The following is an 11072-nucleotide window of genomic DNA, read 5'->3' on the forward strand; positions in this document are numbered from 1 at the left end:
TGCCCCGCTGCCCGCTATTAGCCCCGAGAGCGAACCCAAGCGTTGCTGCGGTCGCCGCACCCTGATTGGGTGAGGTGTACCGTGACGTCAGGCCGAGTACCCCGCTCCGCGATCTCGCATCGGGTCGCTTCCCAGCACCAGTTTCCTGGTTTGGCGTTGTGTGCCGCAAGCTCTTCGAGGAGCCGGACTTCGTTTACCCGGTGTACAAGACGTTGAGTTAGGCCGATATTAACGTGCTTCCGTACATTTTATAAGCCTGCTTGTCCCTTTTACCTTTAAGATTGGGTTACAAATCACGAAAACTATCGGCGGAGGCAATTACGCCGATGAACCTCCCCGTCCGTCCACACGACGCAAGGCAATCTTGAGAGGGGTCGGTGAAGCGGTGACGCAAGTGTTTCAGACGCTGGAATTCTGTTCCTTGTATGTTCATGATTTAGGACGATATTACATCCCGCTTTCAAGGCATCTGAAGCGGCCTTTATATCATGGGCCTTTCGGTGGTCGGCAAATTAGCTCGCGACCCCGACTCTGCGCTGCCACTCTGCATGCGCTGGTTTGCAGATGTTTTAAAGGCCCTGCGTCTGATGATCTTTGAAGTGCTCATGAAACAGGGTTGTTTTACATAAATGTAGCTTCTTCCTGAATTAATTATATAGTTTATACGCGTATGCAGGCATATTTCTTAGAGGATTCACAATTACTGGAAATTAGCTTGTATGGTAGCAGCAAAAACGGCCGAATTTCCCCAGTTGCCTCTATGATATGCAGTAAACTGCCCAAAATATGCACAGCAATAGTGCCGCAATTTGGAATGTTTATACTTTTTCCTGACATTCTTTATTCCAGCCTTTGGTATTCGGAAAATACACCGTTAAGTCTGAATTGTCATTTCCATTTAAGAGTCACTGCCGCAGGTCCCCATAAGCTTCCTCAGCCTCCAAACTCCCTGCAACTGGACTCTCTGACAACAGAGGAAAACAGGAGTAAAAGCAAGCATTCGAACGTCTGTCCAGTGGTAGATGCAGCACTGGTAGCAGAAGATTTGGAACCTGTGAAGGGCGACAGTCTGCGTGAGAAAAGCTTCTGGTACTTTAGCTTCAGGACAATTCGATTTAAGTAAAATCTAAATTCTAGGGCTTAATGGACTAATAACGAGCTAGACACCTTAACTTAAGTTTGTTATATATTACTTGAGGATTGATATAAACAAGTCCACAGATACCACCCGTGTAGTCCATGTAAATACTATCCGAATCCAGCAAAGGTCAAGTGCGAGCAATGTATATAAGAAATGTTCCGTGTTTGTTTTTTTAGTTTGCCCCTGCACTTGGGCTGTCTTACTTGTGATTCTCTCCCCATGGCCGAAACTGTATTTAGCACGTTGCTCGAGCAGCATGCAGCTTTTCTTCTTCGGCGATCTTGTTTAAAGACAGAGATACAAAAAAAAAAAAAAAATAGTATACATAACCTGCCAATTCATTCGGACCATCAGCAGCGTTTATTGTGCGAGATGTAAATGTATAATGATGCCCCTGCAATTGTGGCCATATTTCTTTATTTTAACATAGCAGCTGTGGTTCATGCGTTGCCTGGCCTGTCAGCCATGCTTAAAATGTTCGTTGAAGTTTCGCCTGTAGCTGCAGGCCATACCCCAATAAAGGCGTATATAAAAATTTACACTTCCTACGAAAAGCACGCCAAAAGAAATTAAATAGAAACGAGCGCGCCGACAGCTAGCGTCGTCACAGCGTCCACAGGGCGAGCGGGGCGAGTCGGGGAAAAATTCTCTCCTCGCCGTGACGTCACCCCGGTCCGCCGTAAGGGGGCGCCAGGCGAACTTCTCGGGGCTAATATAGAAACAATATTGGGGGTCCAATCCCTTCCCATGCGACCCTGCCTTGTGAATAAATAAAACTCACATTCCACACTATGGGCAACTAGTTTTGGGAACAAACTGGGTAAATACATGCAGATTTGTATTACAGACACAAGAGGGTCCACTAAAAACTCGAGGTACACCTAAGCACTTATGTGTTGTGAATACAAAAGCATGCAAGCCGCTCGTCTGCCCTGCCTTTTTCATCGCTGCATACTTTTCCTCGACAGTCAGTGCGCGTGCTCCCCTGGGCACGCTGCCCTTGGACGCTCCGTGTTAAGGGGGTACACTAGTCAACTTCTGTACCACTTGCTTGATTTCAGTCAAATTTGCAGTGTAAGTTTATATGAGTGACAAGCCCATCCCTACCGGATTTCATTTTCCTATGTCAGTTCTTAAACTTGTTATGAATGTTACAATGTGGAAGTCACTGTGTTCACTTAGAAAAACTTGTTTTAAAATAAAATAAAAAAATTGTGATTTTTATGTGTAATATAATTATAGGAATACCCATAGCACATACCCAGCTAGTTATTTTGCTATATTGCATTGTTTTTCATAAGATTACATTTTTTTCATGTCTGCTCTCTTTTACAAATGTAGTTTTTAGCATAAAAGAATGAGTAGAAAAACTAACCAGCCAGGCATGTTCCTCACAAAATTCTATCCCAGAAAACCACCTAAGAGTAATTCTCTATTCTGTAATAGGAAAACAATAGTATTCCTAAAGTTAAATTTATGCCGAAAAACGAAATGGAGAAGGATGCATTGAAAGTGCTCCAACCCCTACCTTTTCTTTAGGATCAGTGGACCGAAAATAACTTATAAAAAATTAACTATGCAGTGTAAATCAATGAAACTTTCTGGGAATACTCTCTAGATGTTAGTGGATGTGAATATGGCATTTTTTTAAAATCAACTTTTTTTGCAGAATTTGTTTTTTCTGGGAAGTCGAATGCCTGCTGCTGCTCTTCGGTCCATTCGAACTTCTCGGCGTCGTTCGTGAGGTTTGTGAGCGGTGCCGAAATCCTTGCGAAATCCCGAACGAAGCGCCGATAGTATGCACATAGTCCCAAGAATCTTTGCACGGCCTTTTTGTCTGTCGGCACTGGAAATGCCACGACGGCGCGAGTCTTCTCTGGGTCTGGGCGAATGCCATCATTGCTAACCACGTGTCCTAGGAACTTCAGTTCGTCATAGGCGAACCAACACTCCGATGGCTTAAGGGTGAGCCCGGCGGTCTCTATGGCCTGGAGAACAGCTCGGAGTCGTCGCAAGTGCTCGTCGAAGTTGCTTGAAAACACTACGACGTCGTCAAGGTAGACGCGTAGAACATTCGGACCTCGAACAAGCAACAGGACTCTCGAATTTACCAGAATACTAGTCTGCAGGAATAAACAAAAAGATGCGTCACTCCCAGGAATCGAACCCTGGCTTTTCGCGTGGGAGCCAGGTACGATAACCGTTAGGCCACGCGCGCGTTGCCTACTTGGCCAGCTGCGTGCGCGGCAATATATTGATGAAGAAACACTTTATTGTACGCCGTAAAGAGGGAAAAGCTTTCGTGGTTCTCAGGTTATCTCAAGTAAAGTGCCGGCTTCCGGATCCCCACGATCAGTTCTACGTCAAAAGATCACAATCCTCAGTCCTCTCTGACACATTCCCAAAATTTACTCTTTTTTTTCTGTAAGTGTCTGGGTTTCTCAACTGCTGTTTGTTCAAGACCATCACATAAACTGTCTGGTCACAAACGTGCAAGCGCCATAATTTTAATGTGAGTGAAAAGCATTTTGCTTTAACAAAAAAAGTAATATTATTGTATTAAATGTCTAAAAATAGTCAGCAACTCTTCATATATGGCACCTATGGCAGCATATGCCTGAAACTAAAATGTAAGTTTATTTATTATTTTCGTCGTCGAAACGTTTGAAAGTGGCAGACAAATTATTCTTTCAATCAATCTTTATACGTCAGTCTCTTCACTCACCGGAAGAGTCAGGTGTGTGCAACCTTGATATAAAAATAAAGTGAGGATTCCTAGTGCTTGCATGAAATCGACGCATATTCGAAGCAACTGGCCACAATTGAGCCCAGTGCTACGCTCGATGGCCACGGCCTACAAAGTCTTTTGTTTCGTGGAGATCTCTCGAATCAAAGCCGTGCAATCAACCTCATGACACTATGGCATCTTCATGGCCACCAGTCATGCAGAGCGCAACGAAACACCAATTGAGTTACAAAACACAAAGCTTTACCAAGATGTTGCCCCTTAAAAGGATGCATTGAATACCCTAACCGGAAAGGATTTTTGAATTTTTGACCCCTGTCAAGGTGGCCAGAAGTGCCTGGAATATCATATACACGAACTTAACACTTAACTTGCCCAACAATCACTCATTACTGCCATGAATCTCCCTTAAATTCCTAGTTTGTCGCTTTCATCTTCTGCAAACCCAACCCTTATCACCATGCAACCCTTTTCTTGGGATATGGACTTCCTGTATAGGAAGTCCATACCCACGGGAGCCAGAGTTGTGCATTCAGCCATTTTGAAATTCTTAGTGATACGGGAGAGCCACTTCTTGCTCGTGTAGGAACTAAGCTTCGTCGATTGTGGCCGGCCACGTGACTAATCTTGGCGAATAGCGCCGCTGCGCACGCCGCCGTGCTTGGATAAAGGGGAAGAAGGCAAAAACAGGGGAACAAACGCCAGAGAACTGAATTTCCTGCATAACGCAGGGTTCTTTAATCCTCACCTGACCGATCTCGGCGAATGGCGGTGCAGCGGCATGTGGAAAACAGATGCGTAAGTCTGGCTCCCACAGGGAGCCTATACAGGAGCTCTATTCAGACTCTACTGAGGATGCCTTCCTGGTGAAGGATCTCAGAATTAGCACGGATCCCTAAGAGTCTGGGGACAGCTGTACAAGAGCTGCTCTAGACTACAACCGGCAGTAGTCAAGGCACCACCACTGTTTATTAAGGAGGTGGAGACGATGAACTTACCGTGACCTGAAGACTGATTCGGTTCCATACGAACTGTTGGATGGGTTCAGGCTCCAAAGACACCCGCCAAATGCCGTCTCACTGAAGCCAAGCCGTTTTCCACAAGGGTCCTGTAACTGTAATCAGGTTGCAAGTTTAGACAGTGGGAGGTTTCTACTCTATATGAGAAATTCTTTTAGTGCAGCATGACCGCTAGTCTGGGGTCTTTAATGGGCATGGTGCAGCGGCGACACATGACCGCATGCCCGTACGTCGCTCAGACTGAAACTCCCGGGGGCGGGGATTAAACCCCAGATCCTCGGGTTCTGCAGTACAAGCTTCATCCACGTTATCCGAGCTGTGGTGCGTTAACACATCCGGTCACCAACCCCCTCCACTCTTGTAACCAAGTTCTGAAGCGGTGGATGAAAAATATTTCTTGCCAAGCTGAAGGCAAGCTGCAAACACACAAAAGGGCAGGTCTAGAACTCACTGGAAAGTAAACAAATACATTACCTTCAGAGTAAGGTTGTCGGTCACGGTGAGTTCTAACGCAATGTCCACTGTCAAATTAGGTTTGCTATCTGTTGGTTGATCCTCCTTGCAAATGTTTTGGGCACTGCTAAACCCTTTCCATGGTACAAGGAAGTAGTTTACAGTGGAGTGACATACAGTCGAGTGGCCAATATTTTTGAGACCTAATCATTGCAGCTATACTCGGCGTCAACTATTTCGTGCTACATTGCACGGCCTAGCGTAGCTTCCACAGTGCAGCAGTCGGGCATTGCTCCATGAGCACGTGGCTTCCTCCTGAAAAAATTAGAACGCTGCGGAATCTATGCTAGCCTCAACAACGTAGCAGAAAATAGATAACTCCAGGTGTAGTAATGAACTTATTGCTCAATTACCCTAGCATCAACAAGAATGCTGGAAATGTAGGTCAACACGCCGCAAGTGCTCGCCTTCCCCGTACAAAAGTATTGAAGTAAATAACCAAAATAAAGCGGTCACGATTGAGGAAACAAGATGGTATGTTTGATGAAAATAATCCCTGGAGGAACAAGAGGAACAAAGGACAAACACGGTCCTTTGTCCCTCTTGTTCCCCTTCTCCAGGGATTATTTTCATCATCCTTGTCCAGCTTGCTTGCACCTTTGCATTTAATTGCATTATAATTACAACCTTAACTTGCAAGCTTCGCCCTTGTTGGTGTTAGACTGGTGGCAGCTGATTAAACTCGTTTGCTCTACTGACGTCTAACTCCTGGTTGGTTCAGTTGGTAGAGCGCTCCACCTGTAATGGAGAGGTCCCGGGTTCGATACCCGGACCAGGCGGATTTTTTCGGTCGCGCACCAGTCACCTAGCTGTGTTTGGAGATTTGTGTTTGTCCTTTGTCCCTCTTGTTCCCCTTCTCCAGGGATTATTTTCATCATCCTTGTCCAGCTCGCTTGCACCTTTGCATTTAATTGCATTATAATTATGGTATGTTTGTTTTAGGTTTTTGTTTTAAAACAGCTACTGCTGCAGATTCCAGCAGATGCAGCACATGTAACTACACCCGTAGCATGCTCCTTGGTGCTTCGGGTTGACTGCTTTCGGTTCAGTTCCACAGAGAGCAAAGATAATGGTTCAGACCAGTTCGAACCGTTAAATTGAGTATATATTTTCTGCATTGTTTTGGCAACAGGCACTATTTCCACCGTGGAATCAGTCACTATCTATGTAGTTTTCTGTTTATCGTTCGTAAAATCTAGTTTTATTTTCAGGTATCAAAAATAAGCAATTGGGTTATTTAAATGTTTATGCAGCAGTAAAAAAAAAAAAGAAATCTGGGTTAACATTTAAAACATGTTTATACGACTCAACATCCATTTGTTTACCTCAGTCACATCTATTTTACCTGAATCGAAAGGGCGTCATGAAGTGTGGTAGGATGTCTAAAATAGACGTGATTGGTACCACTTTGCGTCACAGTATTAAAAGTTGGATTGTAGTTGCTCTCTTGAACTAAGCAATTAATTACAGCACATAAAATCACGAAAAGACCACCTTGTCACCATATAGCGAAATATAGTTTACGAAATAAGTTTAACAATATGTATGATGACGACGCGACTGAGCTAAAGGCATTAGTACTTTCAAAATGTCACGAACGTTTTAGGGCAAGCCATTTCAGTCTACCTTTTATAGAAACACAGAGCAGCAATCCTAATGCTCGTTTTCCTAACCAACATTATTTATACTCAGGAATGTGATGCAGGTGGCAAATCATGCAGAAAGGAGTGACTTAAATTGTCCAGTCTAATCTATACGCACCTTCGCACTCAGATAGAATCTGACCTAAAAAAAGTATGTGCCCAAGCGAACATTATCTTAAACAAGATGAACGACATTGCCTGGCGGCTGAGGTTTATCCCTGACAAGATGCCGGTCAATTCATTTCACAAATAAGCATCCCCCTTGCTAATTGGTGATTTTTCATTGAACAGAACAAAGTAGTATTTCATGCTCTACTTGACCCCGGCAGCCGCTTAATTGGCCACTTTCTGACGGTATGCATGCCTAATTTTCATAGTTCTTCTATGCACCCCTGTGTATTTTGTTTTTGTCCAGCCCAAACACACACACATAAAATTGCTGCTCATCACATAAAAGAGGCAAAAGAATACTTTTATATATTTGAGAAGTTATACGTGTGTCAGAAATGGCTGTAGGACAGCTGTCGAATGATAATTCGTCACACACCAAATGGTAGCAGGGCTATTCGTCATAAGGCACTTTGTCACTATGACAATTTGTCGAACTGTTAACAGATATTTCTTATTTTAGTAGCCTTTGAAATGTTTATCGAGCATATCGTACAAGAGCCCACTATTAACATTTCCCAAACTTGGGAATTCTGCAAAGTATTAAGTTAAACGCCCACCCCCTCCAAAGCGCCAGCATCGGCCGAAAATATTCACCCCGTCGCAACAGCCACGACACTGCCAGCGGCGATGACGGGGATATCCGCCTTCTTGCGATCAAAAGAGAAAAACTACTTGTGACGAGAGCATTGACCTCCTAATCTACTCTTGGAAGAGTTGTTTTCTGGGTTCAGTAAAAAGGAATTGGTACAAGTTTATGTATTTTCACATGAGGAATGATGAGGAGGACCGCATCATTCATCATGTGAAAAAAAAAAAAGTGCTTTCTTTGATTCTGTTTTTCCTCCCTACCTTTGAATCTCTTTATCGACTGCCATCTTTGGTTTTTACCGATTTGACTGAATAAGCGCCCATGTCTAAATAAGCCGAGTTTTCAGTGAAATTGGGGTAGGCACTTCTTCGGTATATTATGGTACTTCTAAGTGCGTACAATTACGAGCAACTCCCTTTTTTATTTAATTACTTTCTTTTTGACACAAGAAATTAGACTTTTACTAATTTCTAATAGACAGCGACTAATTACGTCTTGTCCACCACAATCTTGGCACCTCTGTCACAAATGAAAAAAAAAGGATGGCAAATATTTCGCTCATGTATGCGCAGTCTGTGTCGCGGACGAGCTACATCCTTTCCGTTTCGCGCATGCGCAGTGTCCGTCTGTTGCCCATGTGCTTTGAAAATGTGGAGCTCGACTAAAAAGGAGACCTGAAAGTTTTATATTCTATGCTTCTATGCTTCCATGCTTAAAGGGGCCCTGCAATCATATTTAAGCGTCCACCTTTTTTGCGGTTTCCACGTCTCTTGGGGTTCAGGCAAGCCAACGGGCACGGAGAGAGTAACTAAATATCAGTGCGTCATATTTTAACCGGACGACGCGGAAACCTCCTCCACCGACGAGGGCGACCCGCGGTACCGAAAGCGCGCAAAATGTGACGTCTTTGGTACTGGGTTTACTACTGGTCAGAGCCGCTCAAAGCTTCTTTTTAGTCGAAATACAATATATAAGTGGCGCCGAACCGTTTCAATTATTTATAAAAGTAGTTTTTGTTCAGTATTTTAGATAAAAAAAGAAACGAATGCAGTTCATAAAGTACAGAAACAAGAAATTACACGCCGATATACCCGCCGCCAAGCGGTGGAAAAAGCGGCGCATACTAGAAAGGAATAGTGGGATCAGGCGCCGACACGGAAGGGTCTCGGATGTACGCGGCGGCGCTGCGGTCGTATACTGGCTCGAGGATCCGACCGGTTCCAAGCGTTTCCAAGGCTCTCGGCGCGGGCTTGGCTGGCGATTTAGCCCTTTGGCGGTATGGCAGCGCGAAGTGGCTCCCGTTCTGAACTGATCTTTACCCCGTGTTTGCTGTCGTTTGTGGCCAATGAAGTGTCATGCCGAATTAGTATTTAATCGCGCAGCAAATGCAATGAGAGCCGCTCTGGCTGCCCGCTGCATACAGACTATCCAGAACACGCTTCAATGGCGCCCTCTCGCGCCGTCGACACGGAGTGCGGCAGCCGTGAGCGCTCAATGAGCTTACTACTTCTCCTCTAGTTCACGGCCACTCTCAAGCAACCAAGGACGTCATGAGGGAGGTTATTTTTTGCTTGTTTTTGTAATCTTAATTTGCCTATAACTTTTAAAATAAAGGGAATTTTGAGAAGAGAAAAGTTTCACTAAGTTACTACGTTCAGTGCGCTCAGGTTCGATGCAAATTAAAAATTAGTAAAAACGTCATTGGCAGGGCCCCTTTAAGTAAAATGTTTATCAACTTAAAAGGAAACAAGACTAAACTTCCTAAACAGGACACTACAAAGAAGCTGAATAACAAATGCGACCAAACGCTAAAGAGGCAGCTACGTGGGCAAAAAGATCTTTAAACATTATCTCCGGTTTTTCGAGAAGTTGTCCCGGTGACGAATCGGCGCATGACGAAGTGCCCTGTTAAGAGTTGACCTATTACGAATTGTCTTTCGAGAAACGGCCCATATCCTTAACACATAGTTATCTAAATCAGCTTCGAAATCATAAATTTGTTTAAGGCTCTCCCACATCATTCATACATGTGCCTTTCGAGGATAAAAACGCCAGAAAAGATTTGCAGAATATCTTTCAGATAACTTGGGGGTTCATTTACTTAAGATGTATACCTTTAAGGTTTATTGGCCCATTATTTATGTTGTAAAGTTGTAAATTTCTCTTTTTTTTCTTTAGCAGCAATGTTTTCTGGAAGTTTGTTCGGGGGTTGAGAGAGGGACCGCAGTGGGGGAGACCAAAATGCTAAAAGCATGTGTATGTGTAAGTTTTTCTACGGTGGTTCGGTGTATGTGCAGCGAACGTCCTTCCAGAGCACTAGCGGCGGCATTCCTTTTTGCCACCGGCGGAGCCACCATCATATTATTGCCTCTCCACCAGCACGCACACATGTGCGCCTTCGCAATGGACACCCTCGCCACAACCACCTGTATGTATGAGTGCGTGCATCCAGGATATTGGTGAAGAAGTTCCTCCGAGGGGTGATTTTCTTCGCAAAAATAGGCACTTTTTTTTTTTTTTTTACAATCTTTCTTTTTTTTTCGGTTGTACGCATCGGGAGTGGGCAATTTACAACTTTGTATATTGTCCAAACCTGTCGCGATATTTCCATTCTTTTTCAACTTTGAGGCATGGTTTTGCTTACTGCTGCTTGTCATTTTTGTTTTCCCGTCCTTTCCGCGCGGGTTTGTTCGCAGCAAAGGACGATCAGGGTGATTTTTCTTAACGTACTGCCTAGGCCCGCAGATTGGTCCGACTACTAATAGCAGCAAAAAAAAGAAAAAAAGATGCTGACAGCATTGTACTGTAATCAACACACGTTTAGCAGTGACAAGCGAGCTGCCATGTCGAGCAACTTGTGAGCTATTCATACTCGGCTAAAATAGAGCGGGCGTCAGCGGGCCCGAGAAAACTAGCATCGGGCCGGGCCGGCTGTCGGAAATAGATAGCGGGCCGCGGGCGGGTCTGGGACCAAGAGACAGCGGGCCGTGCTGGGCCGGGCTTCTAAATATCGGCCCGCGCAGACCTCTACCCTAGTGACGCGTAAAACAGTGGAAAAAAATATGACTGAAGAAGTAAGGAAGGCACAGACACAGTGCTGTTTCACCTTGCTAAGAAAGGTAGCCGTTTGTTGAATAAGGAAAAGTCTAGTTCAGCACATGAAATCGAACTCACCTCCAAAACCTCGCCCACCTACTGTAGTCACAAAAAGTGAACGGCCACCGTTGTTATTCTAGTACACCATACCGTC

The sequence above is a fragment of the Ixodes scapularis genome, unplaced genomic scaffold, assembly GCF_016920785.2.
Source record: "Ixodes scapularis isolate PalLabHiFi unplaced genomic scaffold, ASM1692078v2 PGA_scaffold6__148_contigs__length_123643588, whole genome shotgun sequence".
Lineage (NCBI taxonomy): Eukaryota > Metazoa > Arthropoda > Arachnida > Ixodida > Ixodidae > Ixodes > Ixodes scapularis.